Raw genomic sequence first — 9,445 nt, forward strand, 5'->3', positions numbered from 1 at the left:
TTTGTAGTATGGGCTTTTGTTGCTGTCTAATAAAACACCCAGTGGAGCTACTAGTAACAGTACATCCCTCTAAATGGAAGTTGAAGTCTGAGAGCTTCTTTGTACTGGTTTTTGGACCGATAAATTGTATTTCTGTCTTATCAGGGTTTAACCACAGAAAATTACAGGCCATCCAATCTTTTATCTCTTTAACACACTCAGTTAATTTGGATAATTTAGCTATTTCATCTGGTTTTGATGAGATATATAACTGGCATCGTCAGCATAACAGTGGAAACTAATCACATGCCTTCTAATGATGTTCCCTAAGGGAAGCATGTATATCAAGAAAAGCAAAGGTCCTAGAACTGATCCTTGAGGGACCCCATAATTAACTGGCAATAAACTGGAAGATTCACCATTTAATTCTACAAATTCTAAACCAACTTAAAGCCTGTCCCTGAATACCTGTATAATTTTTGTAAGCGATCTAGGAGAGTGTTGTGTTCTATAGTGTCGAATGCAACACTGAGGTCAAGTAGAACTAATAGGGACATACAGTCTTGGTCCAAAGCTAAGAACAAGTTATTTGTAACTTTAACTGTGCAGTTTCTGTGCTATGATGGGGCCTGAAACCTGACTGAAACTCCTTGAAGATATTGTTCTCCTGTAAAATGGAGCAAGTATTTTAGACATAAACAAAAGGTGTGAAATAGGTCTTTAATTTGATAGTTCATTAGGATCTAAATAAAGTTTCTTAAATCCATCCCCTCCCTGATTTTTCCCTCATATTAATTAATTAATTGAAAACAGCAATAATAATAATAATAATAATAATAATAATAACAATAATAATAATAATAATAATAATAATAACAATAATAATAATAATAATAATAACAATAACAACAACAACAACAACAACAACAATAATAATAATAATAATAATAATAATAATAATAATAATAATAATAATAAATTGGTGTACAATTAATTCATTTAAATTAATCTGCAGTTTAATTTTATATCATTCTGAACAGCTTATATTAATGCATATTTTTAGGCTCAATAAAATACCCACTTCACAGAACCAATAAGATTTTAGATTCATGAATCACACCTCATACATCTCTGTGCATTCTGTTTGACTTGGTTTGCTAGCTTGTCGTGAAAGGAGGATATGTTTACTGTGGACAAAGCACTAAATCCAAGTGACCATCAAAAGAAAAGTAATAAATGGAGAAAAAGGTGGATGAATACTACATACATGTAACTTTTTGGTTAAACACAAATAAAGCTCTTAATCAAAAACAAGAAAAGGATGGGAATATTTAATAGAGATTAGAGGGGGAGGTTGTGGAGTTTATATGTTTGTCAGAGGTCATAAAGTGCATGTTTATGCTATGTGATTATTCACTGTGGTAGTGTAACAGTTCAGAGCTCATAAGCCATAATGTCCCTTTGAACCTGACTTTTGGTCCTTATCCAGAAAAACTCCCTATATTCCCTCGTGTACCCATAGAACCAGGACCTCTAACACATACAAACAAGCATATACACAAGAAGTCACACGCACTCACACATTATCTCTCCTACCTGGCTGAGAGATAAATTCACGTTGCGAATTACAGTGCAATAAAAAGTCTAAAATTACTGGTCAAAGGTACCAGTAACATTCTACCAGTGACAAACTGATCGATTGTTTTTCTTTTTTTAATTAGTTGATGTATAGTAGGTGTGCAGAAATTACTAACAATCTTGATCTGAGAGTCTACATAAAGGATCACATGAATGTAGCAACCTGTTGTGTCCAAATGTTCAAGCACCCTGACCTCCGCACCATATCAATACAACCTTGGCACAGGAGATGGCACCACAAGCAGACAGATGTTGTAATGTTGGCTTTCATACAGCAATGTGACTATCGAGCTTCGATTTGCAAATGGTCTACAATGGAAGCCATCCAATAGTGTACAGACTTTGCCAGACATTTATTTGTCGATGGAACATTTTGCCTAACACTGGAGATCACAGAGATCGCTCTTTACCTGTTTGGACCTGCTTGCGGAAGCACTTGTTTTGCTCCAGTGTCTGTGTTTTCTTCACCAATGTGGCATGATATTGCTCAAGCTTTTGACGTGTGTATTTACGAGCAGATTGTGCAACCACAAATTCTTTTGCTCAGTAAAAAAAACTTGTTTTGTTCCACTGCACTCCAACAACATATACTGCTGCTGGATTTTTTTATTGGATATTCCCTTTGCACAACTAAAATATTTTGCCTGTGAAAGCTCCTAAAATCTCCTAATCCTTCTAAAACAACACAAGAAACCGAATGTACACCCAACAACCCATCTAATGTAACCTGTTATCTGTGAGTTTGTTCTATTAACAGGCAGTCTTGTAATATGATGTGGTAAACAGGTTCACATCTCAGATTCAGCTCACTTTCAACATGTTGCACATTATATCAGGGGAAGTAATTATATGAGAGATAAGACCAGCAAGAATTCAGAGCTCTTGCTGATCTTATCACGTAACTCATAACTTGTATAGTATTAAGGCCAAGTGTCATAACCTAAGAGGTTTGTTTTTCCTTTTACTCATATCAGAGTGTGTGTGTTTCAGTTGCATCCTTTGGTGGACCGGTATCACATTTCTGGCTTTAAGCTTTTTACTTTATGTGTTATATTAAGGATGTAGAAAGGATAGAACCAAGCTGCCTTCTGAGTCTTTGTATTAATATTTTCAAAATGTATTTTGAAGTTTTATTTTATATTAATAAAACTCTGGCATTTGAATTGCAATAGGGAATGGACTGTCATTTCAAAATGTAAAGAAAATTAACTGTTTTGTTTTTTTTCTGTTAGCAAATGTCACCACGTGACACTCCTTATACTTGATGCCTGTGAGCATGACATAATAACACAGAGTCACTGTGGAGCAGCTTCAAGAATTAGGAGTGGGAGTACTTCCCAAACATCCGTAAGCACATGAGATGGTGAGGTTTGGCTTTCCTAAAAGGTTACCACTCCTGGGGAAATATGCTGGTAATATGCTCTGCACCTGTCAGATGTTGATCTAATGATTATAAATATACTGAGGCCACCGTAAGACATCCAGTTATGATTGCGTAGATTGCAACATATTACTGGAAAATTAAGTAGTTCTCTCAAAACCTTAATATGACCCAGTTATTCTTTTGTCTTCTCTTATCTATTTTTTATCTAACTAAAATGAATCAGTTAATATGAACCGGCTGAAGTTGATTATGACTGAAAAGAATGAATTCAAACAAATCTGCTGAATTGAAATGAATCAGTTAACATGAATGAGCTGGAGCTGATTGAACTGGTTGAAATGAATCTGGAAAACTAAAATGAATGTGCTGAGATCAATGGAACATAAATGAATTGGTTAAAGGGAATCTGCAGAATTAAAAAGAACCAGTTCAAATACACCAACTGAACTAAAACGAACATGTTCAAACAAATCTGCTGAACTAACATGAATCAGTTAAATGCATCTGGTAAAATAAAACAAATATTTAGAAATCAAGCAAGTGAACTAAAGAGAATCTGGTCAAATTAACCAACAATTCAAATAAATTTTCAGTTGTGATTTCGAGTGCTGAGTCTAAAAATTCCTAATTATGCTAATCATTGTACATATGGAAAATAAGATCTTCCACTGTAGCAAACTGACCAGTAATTCTGATAAACACAGTATATATGGATGTAGGATGTATGTTATAATTAAACATAGTCTATTATCAAGGACCTTGTAGAACTCACTATTTGTCTTTGACAACAAAGATCATCATGCTCAGAACATAGTGTTAAGGTCATGTAATCTTGACCAGAGGTCCAGTATAACATTCTCAGGACATTTGTTTGCACTGCAGATTCATCGTGTGATAAGGTTTAAATTTTGTTTAAGGGGCTACTACACTTTCTCATTCTTAAAATGCACTGCTGCCTAAATAGTCTTCCTGAATAGTGAGGAATAGACTGTATATGAGACAACAGTGTTAACCAGCTTTGCCAAAGACATGTGCAAATGGTCACACACTCTGTAGAGGGCTGGGTGTTCTTACTAAAACTATTGGTTGGGGCACAAATGTGAAAGGACATTTTATTTTACTGCAGTGAGCTGGTACATGTCCTAATGTTGTAATAGTAACCTCAGATACATCTCCACATCAGAAAGCCAAGTGAAGGACAAGAAAAGTAGCTGATTCGTCAAGCTAGTATTGATTGCACCCGTTGAACTATTGGCTTAGCTCATTTAAACCTCTTACCAAACTGTATGTGGGAAAGTGTAGGTTTATGAGTTCATCCACATTTGGCTCAAAGGTTGTGGAATTAACATGTATAATATCACTTTCGCAATCAGGCTAATTGCAAAAGCAAAGTCAGGTTTATGCTTTAGGTATTAGCTAAGGTGTTTGTGTGTATTTGAGTGTAATCAACAGAGAAGATCTAGTCACTAACTGCTGGTTGTTCACTTGGAGGAACTTATTCACCCTGCTCCTCAGCTGTAGCCTGACCCAAGGTTAGTGAGTGCATTTAGGTTTCCTGAACCTGTCACCCTTTCCCAGAGTCATCATTAAATTACCACCCAAGCACTCTAAATAAGAAAGTCAACATTTATTGATATATATTTAAAAAAAAACTTAAAAAAAAAAAAAAAACAACTTATGACACATTTTGTTTGAGTAACTAAACTTATACTTGATTTTTTCCCCTGGTCATAAATAATTGCTGTAATTTTCTAAATCCAACTTTTATGCTAATTACAATAACTTTATCATTTCTTAGGATTTAAGGAAAACAGGGTTTTTGTGAAGAATTGTGGTATAGATTTTAACTAATCCGTGAAGGCGGACACAGTTTGTATTATAGTGAGCTATAGTATGGTATAGTATACTATAGTGTATAGTGTCAGGTAGTATACTATAGTGTAGTACTGTACAACATAATACACTATGGTGTAGTGTAATATAATATGCAATTATAGAGGCTAGATTAATGCATGCTATTGAAAAGGCTAATATTAACTACACTACAAAAGGTAATGGTTTGTAATGGTTTTTAGGTATTTGTTCATTCCTCCAGGGAACTCAGCAGACTTAGTACAGGCTGTGTCCTAGGCTTAGGTATGCTAGTAACAATGATTTGTCCTTTTCCACAAAGTATTTGGCTGTTATGTTCTTTTTATTACAGGTCACTTATTTTATCCAAAGGGAAATTTTTTATTATATTATATTATATTATATTATATTATATTATATTATATTATATTATATTATATTATATTATATTATATTATATTATATTATATTATATCTATGTTGTACCAAATAAGTTTTTTAGGTCAGAGATAAACAATGCATACATAATGTTATTTCACATCTGTAGTTAAGTAATGTTTTAGGAGTACTTAACATTATAATGTTTTACCTAAAATGAATACATTATGTAATCAATTCCAGTAGTTAGAATAAATTGATAAGGCAGCAAGTTAGTTGGAAATCTTGGTTGTTTACATCAAAAATGATTGATTCTAATTTATCCATTAGCAAACTGCACAGCATACCAGACCAGAAAATTGTTCTTTAGAAATTTAAGTATTTAATTTGTCCACATATTTTTCTGACATTTTTATGTTATCTACACTTTTTTCTCTAGTATAATTTCTCAATACTTTTTTGCTGCCATTAAGAGACATTGAGGCAACACATTTTATGTTTCGATTACTTAGCCATGCTTCCTAAGGGAACAAATTGGAAAATCCTCTACTTTATGTTTAGTATGTTTTTGGTAAAATTCATTAAAAAAAAAATCTACCGGATTTTATTGATTAGATACACTTAAAACCTCTTATTTTACAACAATTTACTAGAAAATTGAGTAGTACGATTCTACATGTTGTGTATTAAATTGTGTATCCTTATGATTACTGTATATTATTACAGTGCAGTTACATAAATGAGGTCACAAACTTACATTTAACATATTATATAAGGCTATTTATTTGTACGGTTATACAAAGTGTACAAACAACTGGAGTTCAGAATATTATGAGTGGAGTTCCTTCTGACTTTAAAAAATATTGGTTTGCTATCAGAGATCAAAAAAAGCTCAAATCTTCAAATAGTCAGTCAGCAAAAACTGGTACCATCAAAACATACCATCTCTTCACAACAGGCATCTTCTGAGTATTCAGGAGAATGTGTCAATGACTGTTATCATAACTGAGACTGCTAAGTAGTTAAAAATCTGCTAAGTAGTTAAGTTATTTTGGGCTATTTTATTGCTATTTGTAAAACAATTCATTCAGGTGTGTATCCATATATACTTGTAGACTATGTCAGTTTGACAACAAACTCAGTGACCCTGTGTCAATCAGCGACAGCAAGCTTGAGTCATCAACCATGGTTCAGTGCTCTAGTGCATGCACTCGCTCACTCTTTCCCAGGTTGAAGCCCTCCAAAGCTTCTCCTGACACCTGAACCTTCGGAGAGGGCAAGGCACAATGGTGACCTTATGGGTTTGGACAAAGGTTACTTTTAATCATTAAAGTAAAAAAAAAAAAGCTTAATAATGAGATTAGTATTAGTAAGTAGTCTTTGTCTTCACTATTGTAAAAGAATAAGGAAAATCTCTTGAAAGTCTTTTTCTTACTGAATAAACACTGAACAAATTGAACTGTGCAAATAATAGTGTTCCAAATGGCTAAACCAAAGCACAAACTAAAATGTCCTTGTGTTTTTTATTTAGAACGAGTTTAAAAGTCCTTAGGTGACTATATGACATAAACAAATCACATTTCAAAAATACGATTAAAACAAATTCTCTAAATTCATCATAAGAATATTCTAAGATTCTATGAAAAGATACAATATGATCACAGTACATTTAAGTATGAAGTAAGAGTTCACATTACTTAATTACTTTCTTACAGCAGTAACAGAAATATCACTGTTTAGAAAATATTTTATACTTTTTTAAACCATAAATATCACAATAGAAAAATTTTACAATTATCATGTATTACAGTAGTAGAATATTACAGGATTTAAAACAAGTAAAAAAAAAATAAATATTGGTGATATTACCCAGGCACACACACATACAAGACAGGTGATTGCATGCTGGGAAATAGTAATCTTCTATATTTCACAAGTCGTGTGTTGGTGTCAAAGAATTGTGCTGAAGGCTTCTTGGCATCTTTAAATTGTCCATGTTGTGCGAATAAGTGTGGGAGAGTGTTGATTATCAACATTATGGTGGTGTGTGTGTGTGTTTGTGTGTGTGTGTGTGTGTGTGTGTGTGTGTGTGTGTGTGTGTGTGTGTGTGTGTGTGTGTGTGTGTGTGTGTGTGTGTGTGTGTGTGTGTGTGTGTGTGTGTGTGTGTGTGTGATTTACCTGAGGAAGAAGGCAAGCAGGTGGAGGCAGAATGAAGCTCTAGGTCATGCTCTCGTGGGAAATATTAGTTCCTGGAAATCATGTGGATGTTACCCTGATACATACAACCTACCTAAACATTGCTACAGATAAAGTACACATATTCATGACAATGGTCTTCTCTAATGTTAGTGGTCTTTTTCAGAAGGAAGTTGCACCACACTGCAAAAATTATTCAGAGATAATCTGAGGAACGCGAGAAAGCAAGTGGTAATAATTCTCATTATAATAATATAATATGAAATTAAATATGTTTGTGTATCTGCTCCTTATTATTTTAATAAGTAACTTATGTTAGCAAAGACACTCACTCATTTTCAGCAGGAAACATTTGTACAAAAATATAATACACACATGATTTAATTAATATGACATCATATATGATTTAATTAATATGACATCATATATGGGGGGGTACGGTGGCTTAGTGGTTAGCACGTTTGCCTCACACCTCCATGGTTGGGGTTCAATTCCCGCCTCCACCTTGTGTGTGTGGAGTTTGCATGTTCTCTCCGTGCCTTGGGGGTTTCCTCTGGGTACTCCGGTTTGCTCCCCCAGTCCAAAGACATGCATGGTAGGTTGATTGGCATCTCTGGAAAATTGTCCGTACAGTAATGTGTGAGTGTGTGAGTGTGTGAGTGAATGAGAGTGTGTGTGCGCCCTGTGATGGGTTGGCACTCCGTCCAGGGTGCATCCTGCCTTGATGCCAATGACGCCTGAGATTGGCACAGGCTCCCCGTGACCCGAGAAGTTTGGATAAGCGGTAGAAAATGAATGAATGAATGAATGAATGAATGAATGAATGAATGAATGAATGACATCATATATGTTTGGGGTGTGTTAAGCATCAAACAAGAAGCTGACCCCAAAATTCTTGATGAAGGAACAAGGATATAACTTTTGGCTACTTTTTCAGAAGTTTCTAAGATTGTCACTACTAATATATTAAATGTAATATATATTAAATGTAAGATCTAATACAGTAACAAAATAATGCAAAAATTCAATTTAGGTTTCTATTTTATTCATTTTCAAAATGTCCCAGATGGCTATGTATCTTGGTTCATGTAAATGGGCACAGTCTTAAAATACAAAGGAAGGAATATAATGGATTTATTTTTTTATTTACTAGATGCATGAAACACACACAACCACGACTGAATGCTACATTGATGGATTTATGTGCCTTAAATGGTGGTTTTATGAAGCATCTTATAAAGCAGTGGAATAAGGTAAACTGTACCTGTTTCGATTTGGGAAATATAGAACATTACTATTGCTTAGCATGCAAATAGTTTTTTTTGTGTTGTATTTATATAATTTTAGAGAGAGATGATGTTTATGCTGTAATATTCTCTTACTGTAATACATGATAAATCTAAAATTATTTTTTACTGTGATATTAATGGCTCAGAAATTTGGAAAATATTGAATATTTTCTGAACAGTGATATTTCTGTTACTGCTATAAGAAAGTAACTAAGGAATGTGAACTATTACTTCATACACAAATGTACCTTGATCATATTGTACCTTTTTCATACAATCTCAGAATATTCTTATGATGAATTTAGAGAATTGGTTTTAATCTTATTATTGAAATATGATGTATTTATGTCATACAACTAATAATGTTCAAGACCTGTCATTGTGGATTAATTTAAAGATATAAACTAATGAAAATATCGCGAATGACAAAATATCTTTAAAATATAATGCGATATTCTTTTATTCATAAAACAAAATCTCACAAGAAAGGGATATTAGAAAGCAATAAATGTTCCAATATATTTTCATTCAAACACACACACACACACACACACACACACACACACACACACACACACACACACACACACACACACACACACACATGCAAACACACACACACACACACACACACACACACACACACACACACACACACACACATGCATTAACACACACACACACACACACACACACACACACACACACACACACACACACACACACACAC

The sequence above is a fragment of the Tachysurus fulvidraco genome, chromosome 5 (assembly GCF_022655615.1).
Source record: "Tachysurus fulvidraco isolate hzauxx_2018 chromosome 5, HZAU_PFXX_2.0, whole genome shotgun sequence".
Classification (NCBI taxonomy): domain Eukaryota; kingdom Metazoa; phylum Chordata; class Actinopteri; order Siluriformes; family Bagridae; genus Tachysurus; species Tachysurus fulvidraco.